The sequence below is a fragment of the Schistocerca gregaria genome, unplaced genomic scaffold (assembly GCF_023897955.1).
Source record: "Schistocerca gregaria isolate iqSchGreg1 unplaced genomic scaffold, iqSchGreg1.2 ptg000483l, whole genome shotgun sequence".
NCBI classification, from domain to species: Eukaryota; Metazoa; Arthropoda; class Insecta; order Orthoptera; family Acrididae; genus Schistocerca; species Schistocerca gregaria.
Genome location: NW_026061892.1, coordinates 1,797,501 through 1,805,000, shown reverse-complemented (window position 1 = coordinate 1,805,000; position 7,500 = coordinate 1,797,501). Strand labels below are relative to the sequence as shown.

At 56.0% G+C, this 7,500-nt stretch overlaps 2 non-coding genes and 1 pseudogene across 2 annotated transcripts; all 3 read left to right on the top strand.

The window, feature by feature from the left end:
• Positions 1–2,880: 2,880 nt before the first annotated feature.
• LOC126313459 (small subunit ribosomal RNA) lies at positions 2,881–4,773 on the top strand. Its single transcript, XR_007555150.1, has one exon. It is a non-coding gene; the product is annotated as a small subunit ribosomal RNA (ribosomal RNA).
• A 373-nt stretch (positions 4,774–5,146) lies between these two features.
• Positions 5,147–5,301, top strand: LOC126313432 (5.8S ribosomal RNA). Its single transcript, XR_007555131.1, has one exon. It is a non-coding gene; the product is annotated as a 5.8S ribosomal RNA (ribosomal RNA).
• Positions 5,302–5,489: 188 nt separating this feature from the next.
• LOC126313599 (large subunit ribosomal RNA) overlaps positions 5,490–7,500 on the top strand; it is a 4,795-nt pseudogene continuing 2,784 nt past the window's right edge.

The following is a 7,500-nucleotide window of genomic DNA, read 5'->3' as shown; positions in this document are numbered from 1 at the left end:
GCGTTCTGCCACCACTATCCACCCCCCCCCCTCTCTGCCCCCTTCCCACACAATACCAAATTTAACCAACTTTATCGCTTAACCTAACTGTGGTTGTACCAGATTATCGCTTAACCTAACTGTGGTTGTACCAGATTATCGCTTAACCTAACTGTGGTTGTACCAGATTATCGCTTAACCTAACTGTGGTTGTACCAGATTATCGCTTAACCTAACTGTGGTTGTACCAGATTATCGCTTAACCTAACTGTGGCTGTACCAGATTATCGCTTAACCTAACTGTGGCTGTACCAGATTATCGCTTAACCTAACTGTGGCTGTACCAGATTATCGCTTAACCTAACTGTGGCTGTACCAGGTTATCGCTTAACCTAACTGTGGCTGTACCAGATTATCGCTTAACCTAACTGTGGCTGTACCAGATTATCGCTTAACCTAACTGTGGCTGTACCAGATTATCGCTTAACCTAACTCAAGTTGTCCCTTAACCTAACCCACGTTGTCCCTTAACCTAACCCACGTTGTCCCTTAACCTAACCCACGTTGTCCCTTAACCTAACTCAAGTTGTCCCTTAACCTAACTCAAGTTGTCCCTTAACCTAACTCAAGTTGTCCCTTAACCTAACCCACGTTGTCCCTTAACCTAACCCACGTTGTCCCTTAACCTAACCCACGTTGTCCCTTAACCTAACCCACGTTGTCCCTTAACCTAACCCACGTTGTCCCTTAACCTAACCCACGTTGTCCCTTAACCTAACCCACGTTGTCCCTTAACCTAACCCACGTTGTCCCTTAACCTAACCCACGTTGTCCCTTAACCTAACCCACGTTGTCCCTTAACCTAACCCACGTTGTCCCTTAACCTAACCCACGTTGTCCCTTAACCTAACCCACGTTGTCCCTTAACCTAACCCACGTTGTCCCTTAACCTAACCCACGTTGTCCCTTAACCTAACCCACGTTGTCCCTTAACCTAACCCACGTTGTCCCTTAACCTAACCCACGTTGTCCCTTAACCTAACCCACGTTGTCCCTTAACCTAACCCACGTTGTCCCTTAACCTAACCCACGTTGTCCCTTTGCCTAACATAGTTCACTGCTCGGAATCTCTGGTGTCGTTGTTATCCTCATGTAGATGTCTTGCGAGTGTTGCTTACTTTCCACATATTCCCGCTATCCACTGTCAATTGTACTGCAATAGGACTATATCGGCCCCCCCCCCTCTGTCCCCCTCTTTGTGTCTCTGTCCTCTCAAGCTGGTCGGTCTGGCGTTTGAGTGTTAAATGAGCCTCGCAGCTGTTCAGTTGCATTCAGATGTCGACGCCCTCAGTGTACGTCGTGGTATGGTCTGTGTCCATTGTCCGCTGATGTCGTACGCGTAACCCACACGCTGTACCGATCATCGGTCGTTACGTACAGAGTGAAGTAGTGTGATACGTGTGACCGTACGCTGGCTGTGCCCAACGGTGTCGAATCTCAATTTCCATATGTTGTGCTCGATGCTACTTGTCTCGTCTCCCAATAACAGCTAGGTTGCACTGTGGTACGCCGTAGAGGCGTGTGGGAGGAACGTACGAACGCATTGTATGTCACCCTGGGTCGCTGGGGGTGGTGGTGCGGTGAGTCAGGTCAGGTCAGCGTGAGCCGTCTGATGTAGTGACGCGTGTATTCCGACTTTGTCGTATTGCCTCACACAAAGTGCTACCCTGGTGGACCGCGTTCCATATCTGGGACATGCCGCAGATGCCGGTTGACAGTGGATCGCGGAAGGGACATCGCATACGTGCGCGGGCCACCTTCCACGTGTTCTCTTCTGCACATGTCGCAGTGTGTATGTGGTCTGATGTAGCGTGTCGTGACACATGACATCCTGGCATGCAAGAATTGTTGAATTCGCAAATGTAGGTGGACATCTACGTTTACTGCCCAAGATACGCAAATGAACTGGAAATCCATTGTTGAGCGGTTGTTCACGCTGGAGGTGAATCTGTGATGGCGACGATCGGTACAGCTATTAACCGGTTGTTTCAGCGGTACCCGCCACATACACACACGTGACTAGGCCCATGTGGGTATGAAGCGATACGCGGCGGTGGCTTGGTGGGACTGTTCCCGGCCGGTGATGGGGGGCCGCCCGGCGTGTTGGCCGCGCGCTGCGTGGGCGCACGCGCAACAGCCGGCTGGTGGGGGGCGCCGAGTGGCAGGAGCGCCAGCAGACGGGCCCGGCAGGCGGCGCAGCTACGCTGCGGCGCACCCTGCACGCGGCGCCTGGCGGCCAAAGTTGGTTCAGCCGAGCCCGGTGCGAAGCGCGGTGGACATCTGCAGTGTGCTGGTCTGATTGAGGACTGTGTGCGTTGAGGATGCGCCGCCGCCTGGCACTCGGCGCCGCGACGCCGTCTGCTGCTCGGTCGCCCCAGCGGTTCTCGCAGGTGGTTTGTATCGCAGTTGTGCGGACGTGTTGGCGCGTGCGCTGTGCTGGGAGAGTTCGCTTCTGCACCCAAGTGGGGCTTTGCCCTTGTGTGGCGCTGGCGTTGGAGCTGCCGGTCACCATAGGTGGCGCGTGTTGTCTCCCGCCGGCAATGCCACGACAGCACGCTCCCGGGCCTCTGTCGGCAGCGGCAAGCTCAGTTGGGAGCAAGGGTGTTCGCACTAAAACCGTCTACTCGCCTAACTCCGGGCGATTGCGCCTCTCTCGAAACCGACCAAGTACCTAGGACGGCGCTGCGCGCCGCCGGGACCTGAGAGGGTTTCGAGGTGTATCGTGCAGGGGAGCTCGGCCTCCTCCTGTTTGCAGAATAATTGAGCGGACGCTTGCGTGTTCGCGCGGGCCCCCGGGACACACTCCCGGGCGGCCGGCTGCTCAGCTCTAGTTGACGCAGCTCCCTGGTTGATCCTGCCAGTAGTCATATGCTTGTCTCAAAGATTAAGCCATGCATGTCTCAGTACAAGCCGCATTAAGGTGAAACCGCGAATGGCTCATTAAATCAGTTATGGTTCCTTAGATCGTACCCACGTTACTTGGATAACTGTGGTAATTCTAGAGCTAATACATGCAAACAGAGTCCCGACCAGAGATGGAAGGGACGCTTTTATTAGATCAAAACCAATCGGATTGGCTTGTCTGGTCCGTTTGCCTTGGTGACTCTGAATAACTTTGGGCTGATCGCACGGTCCTTGTACCGGCGACGCATCTTTCAAATGTCTGCCTTATCAACTGTCGATGGTAGGTTCTGCGCCTACCATGGTTGTAACGGGTAACGGGGAATCAGGGTTCGATTCCGGAGAGGGAGCCTGAGAAACGGCTACCACATCCAAGGAAGGCAGCAGGCGCGCAAATTACCCACTCCCGGCACGGGGAGGTAGTGACGAAAAATAACGATACGGGACTCATCCGAGGCCCCGTAATCGGAATGAGTACACTTTAAATCCTTTAACGAGTATCTATTGGAGGGCAAGTCTGGTGCCAGCAGCCGCGGTAATTCCAGCTCCAATAGCGTATATTAAAGTTGTTGCGGTTAAAAAGCTCGTAGTTGGATTTGTGTCCCACGCTGTTGGTTCACCGCCCGTCGGTGTTTAACTGGCATGTATCGTGGGACGTCCTGCCGGTGGGGCGAGCCGAAGGGGTGCTTTCGCGTCCCGAGGCGGACCCCGTTTAAATCCTACCAGGGTGCTCTTTGTTGAGTGTCTCGGTGGGCCGGCACGTTTACTTTGAACAAATTAGAGTGCTTAAAGCAGGCAAGCCCGCCTGAATACTGTGTGCATGGAATAATGGAATAGGACCTCGGTTCTATTTTGTTGGTTTTCGGAACCCGAGGTAATGATTAATAGGGACAGGCGGGGGCATTCGTATTGCGACGTTAGAGGTGAAATTCTTGGATCGTCGCAAGACGAACAGAAGCGAAAGCATTTGCCAAGTATGTTTTCATTAATCAAGAACGAAAGTTAGAGGTTCGAAGGCGATCAGATACCGCCCTAGTTCTAACCATAAACGATGCCAGCCAGCGATCCGCCGCAGTTCCTCCGATGACTCGGCGGGCAGCCTCCGGGAAACCAAAGCTTTTGGGTTCCGGGGGAAGTATGGTTGCAAAGCTGAAACTTAAAGGAATTGACGGAAGGGCACCACCAGGAGTGGAGCCTGCGGCTTAATTTGACTCAACACGGGAAACCTCACCAGGCCCGGACACCGGAAGGATTGACAGATTGATAGCTCTTTCTTGATTCGGTGGGTGGTGGTGCATGGCCGTTCTTAGTTGGTGGAGCGATTTGTCTGGTTAATTCCGATAACGAACGAGACTCTAGCCTGCTAACTAGTCGCGTGACATCCTTCGTGCTGTCAGCGATTACTTTTCTTCTTAGAGGGACAGGCGGCTTCTAGCCGCACGAGATTGAGCAATAACAGGTCTGTGATGCCCTTAGATGTTCTGGGCCGCACGCGCGCTACACTGAAGGAATCAGCGTGTCTTCCTAGGCCGAAAGGTCGGGGTAACCCGCTGAACCTCCTTCGTGCTAGGGATTGGGGCTTGCAATTGTTCCCCATGAACGAGGAATTCCCAGTAAGCGCGAGTCATAAGCTCGCGTTGATTACGTCCCTGCCCTTTGTACACACCGCCCGTCGCTACTACCGATTGAATGATTTAGTGAGGTCTTCGGACTGGTACGCGGCATCGACTCTGTCGTTGCCGATGCTACCGGAAAGATGACCAAACTTGATCATTTAGAGGAAGTAAAAGTCGTAACAAGGTTTCCGTAGGTGAACCTGCGGAAGGATCATTACCGACTAGACTGCATGTCTTTCGATGTGCGTGTCGTGTCGCGCAACACGCTACCTGTACGGCAGTGGCCGTGCGCCGCGTGCGGAACCACGCGTGCCTCTCAAAACTAGCGGAAGTGTTGTTGTTGTTGTTGTTGTTGTGTGGTACGAGCGCTGAAGCTCTGGAGCGGCTGGCCTGCGGTACCTGGCGCCTGGCGCCGGTTTTGAATGACGTTCGCCCGAGTGCCTGTCCGCCCCGGTGTGGAGCCGTACGACGCCCATCGGCTGTGAGGCCGTTGGACACAAAAAAATAGTGGAACAGGGGCCGTCAGACGCCTCAGTCCCGCAAATGCTACTGTCTTGAAAGAGACAGTGGGAGACTGAAAAGGAAAAGATCACCCAGGACGGTGGATCACTCGGCTCGTGGGTCGATGAAGAACGCAGCAAATTGCGCGTCGACATGTGAACTGCAGGACACATGAACATCGACGTTTCGAACGCACATTGCGGTCCATGGATTCCGTTCCCGGGCCACGTCTGGCTGAGGGTCGGCTACGTATACTGAAGCGCGCGGCGTTTGTCCCGCTTCGGAGACGTGGGAGTGTCGTGGTCGCCTGTGTGGCCGGCCGCGTCTCCTTAAACGTGCGATGCGCGCCCGTCGCCTGGCGGTTCGCATACCGGTACTTTCTCGGTAGCGTGCACAGCCGGCTGGCGGTGTGGCGTGCGACACCTCGTACAACGACCTCAGAGCAGGCGAGACTACCCGCTGAATTTAAGCATATTACTAAGCGGAGGAAAAGAAACTAACAAGGATTCCCCCAGTAGCGGCGAGCGAACAGGGAAGAGTCCAGCACCGAACCCCGCAGGCTGCCGCCTGTCGTGGCATGTGGTGTTTGGGAGGGTCCACTACCCCGACGCCTCGCGCCGAGCCCAAGTCCAACTTGAATGAGGCCACGGCCCGTAGAGGGTGCCAGGCCCGTAGCGGCCGGTGCGAGCGTCGGCGGGACCTCTCCTTCGAGTCGGGTTGCTTGAGAGTGCAGCTCCAAGTGGGTGGTAAACTCCATCTGAGACTAAATATGACCACGAGACCGATAGCGAACAAGTACCGTGAGGGAAAGTTGAAAAGAACTTTGAAGAGAGAGTTCAAAAGTACGTGAAACCGTTCTGGGGTAAACGTGAGAAGTCCGAAAGGTCGAACGGGTGAGATTCACGCCCATCCGGCCACTGGCCCCCGCCCTCGGCAGATGGGGCCGGCCGCCCGCGCGGAGCAATCCGCGGCGGGGTCGTGTCCGGTTGCCTTTCCACTCGCCGCCGGGTGGGGCCGTTCCGGTGTGCGGTGGGCCGCACTTCTCCCCTAGTAGGACGTCGCGACCCGCTGGGTGCCGGCCTACGGCCCGGGTGCGCAGCCTGTCCTTCCGCGGGCCTCGGTTCGCGTCTGTTGGGCAGAGCCCCGGTGTCCTGGCTGGCTGCTCGGCGGTATATCTGGAGGAGTCGATTCGCCCCTTTGGGCGCTCGGGCTCCCGGCAAGCGCGCGCGGTTCTTCCCGGATGACGGACCTACCTGGCCCGGCCCCGGACCCGCGCCGCTGTTGGCTCGGGATGCTCTCGGGCGGAATAATCGCTCCCGTCAGCGGCGCTTCAGCTTTGGACAATTTCACGACCCGTCTTGAAACACGGACCAAGGAGTCTAACATGTGCGCGAGTCATTGGGCTGTACGAAACCTAAAGGCGTAATGAAAGTGAAGGTCTCGCCTTGCGCGGGCCGAGGGAGGATGGGGCTTCCCCGCCCTTCACGGGGCGGCGGCCTCCGCACTCCCGGGGCGTCTCGTCCTCATTGCGAGGTGAGGCGCACCTAGAGCGTACACGTTGGGACCCGAAAGATGGTGAACTATGCCTGGCCAGGACGAAGTCAGGGGAAACCCTGATGGAGGTCCGTAGCGATTCTGACGTGCAAATCGATCGTCGGAGCTGGGTATAGGGGCGAAAGACTAATCGAACCATCTAGTAGCTGGTTCCCTCCGAAGTTTCCCTCAGGATAGCTGGTGCTCGTACGAGTCTCATCCGGTAAAGCGAATGATTAGAGGCCTTGGGGCCGAAACGACCTCAACCTATTCTCAAACTTTAAATGGGTGAGATCTCCGGCTTGCTTGATATGCTGAAGCCGCGAGCAAACGACTCGGATCGGAGTGCCAAGTGGGCCACTTTTGGTAAGCAGAACTGGCGCTGTGGGATGAACCAAACGCCGAGTTAAGGCGCCCGAATCGACGCTCATGGGAAACCATGAAAGGCGTTGGTTGCTTAAGACAGCAGGACGGTGGCCATGGAAGTCGGAATCCGCTAAGGAGTGTGTAACATCTCACCTGCCGAAGCAACTAGCCCTGAAAATGGATGGCGCTGAAGCGTCGTGCCTATACTCGGCCGTCAGTCTGGCAGTCATGGCCGGTCCTCGCGGCCGGCCGCGAAGCCCTGACGAGTAGGAGGGTCGCGGCGGTGGGCGCAGAAGGGTCTGGGCGTGAGCCTGCCTGGAGCCGCCGTCGGTGCAGATCTTGGTGGTAGTAGCAAATACTCCAGCGAGGCCCTGGAGGGCTGACGCGGAGAAGGGTTTCGTGTGAACAGCCGTTGCACACGAGTCAGTCGATCCTAAGCCCTAGGAGAAATCCGATGTTGATGGGGGCCGTCATAGCATGATGCACTTTGTGCTGGCCCCCGTTGGGCGAAAGGGAATCCGGTTCCTATTCCGGAACCCGGCAG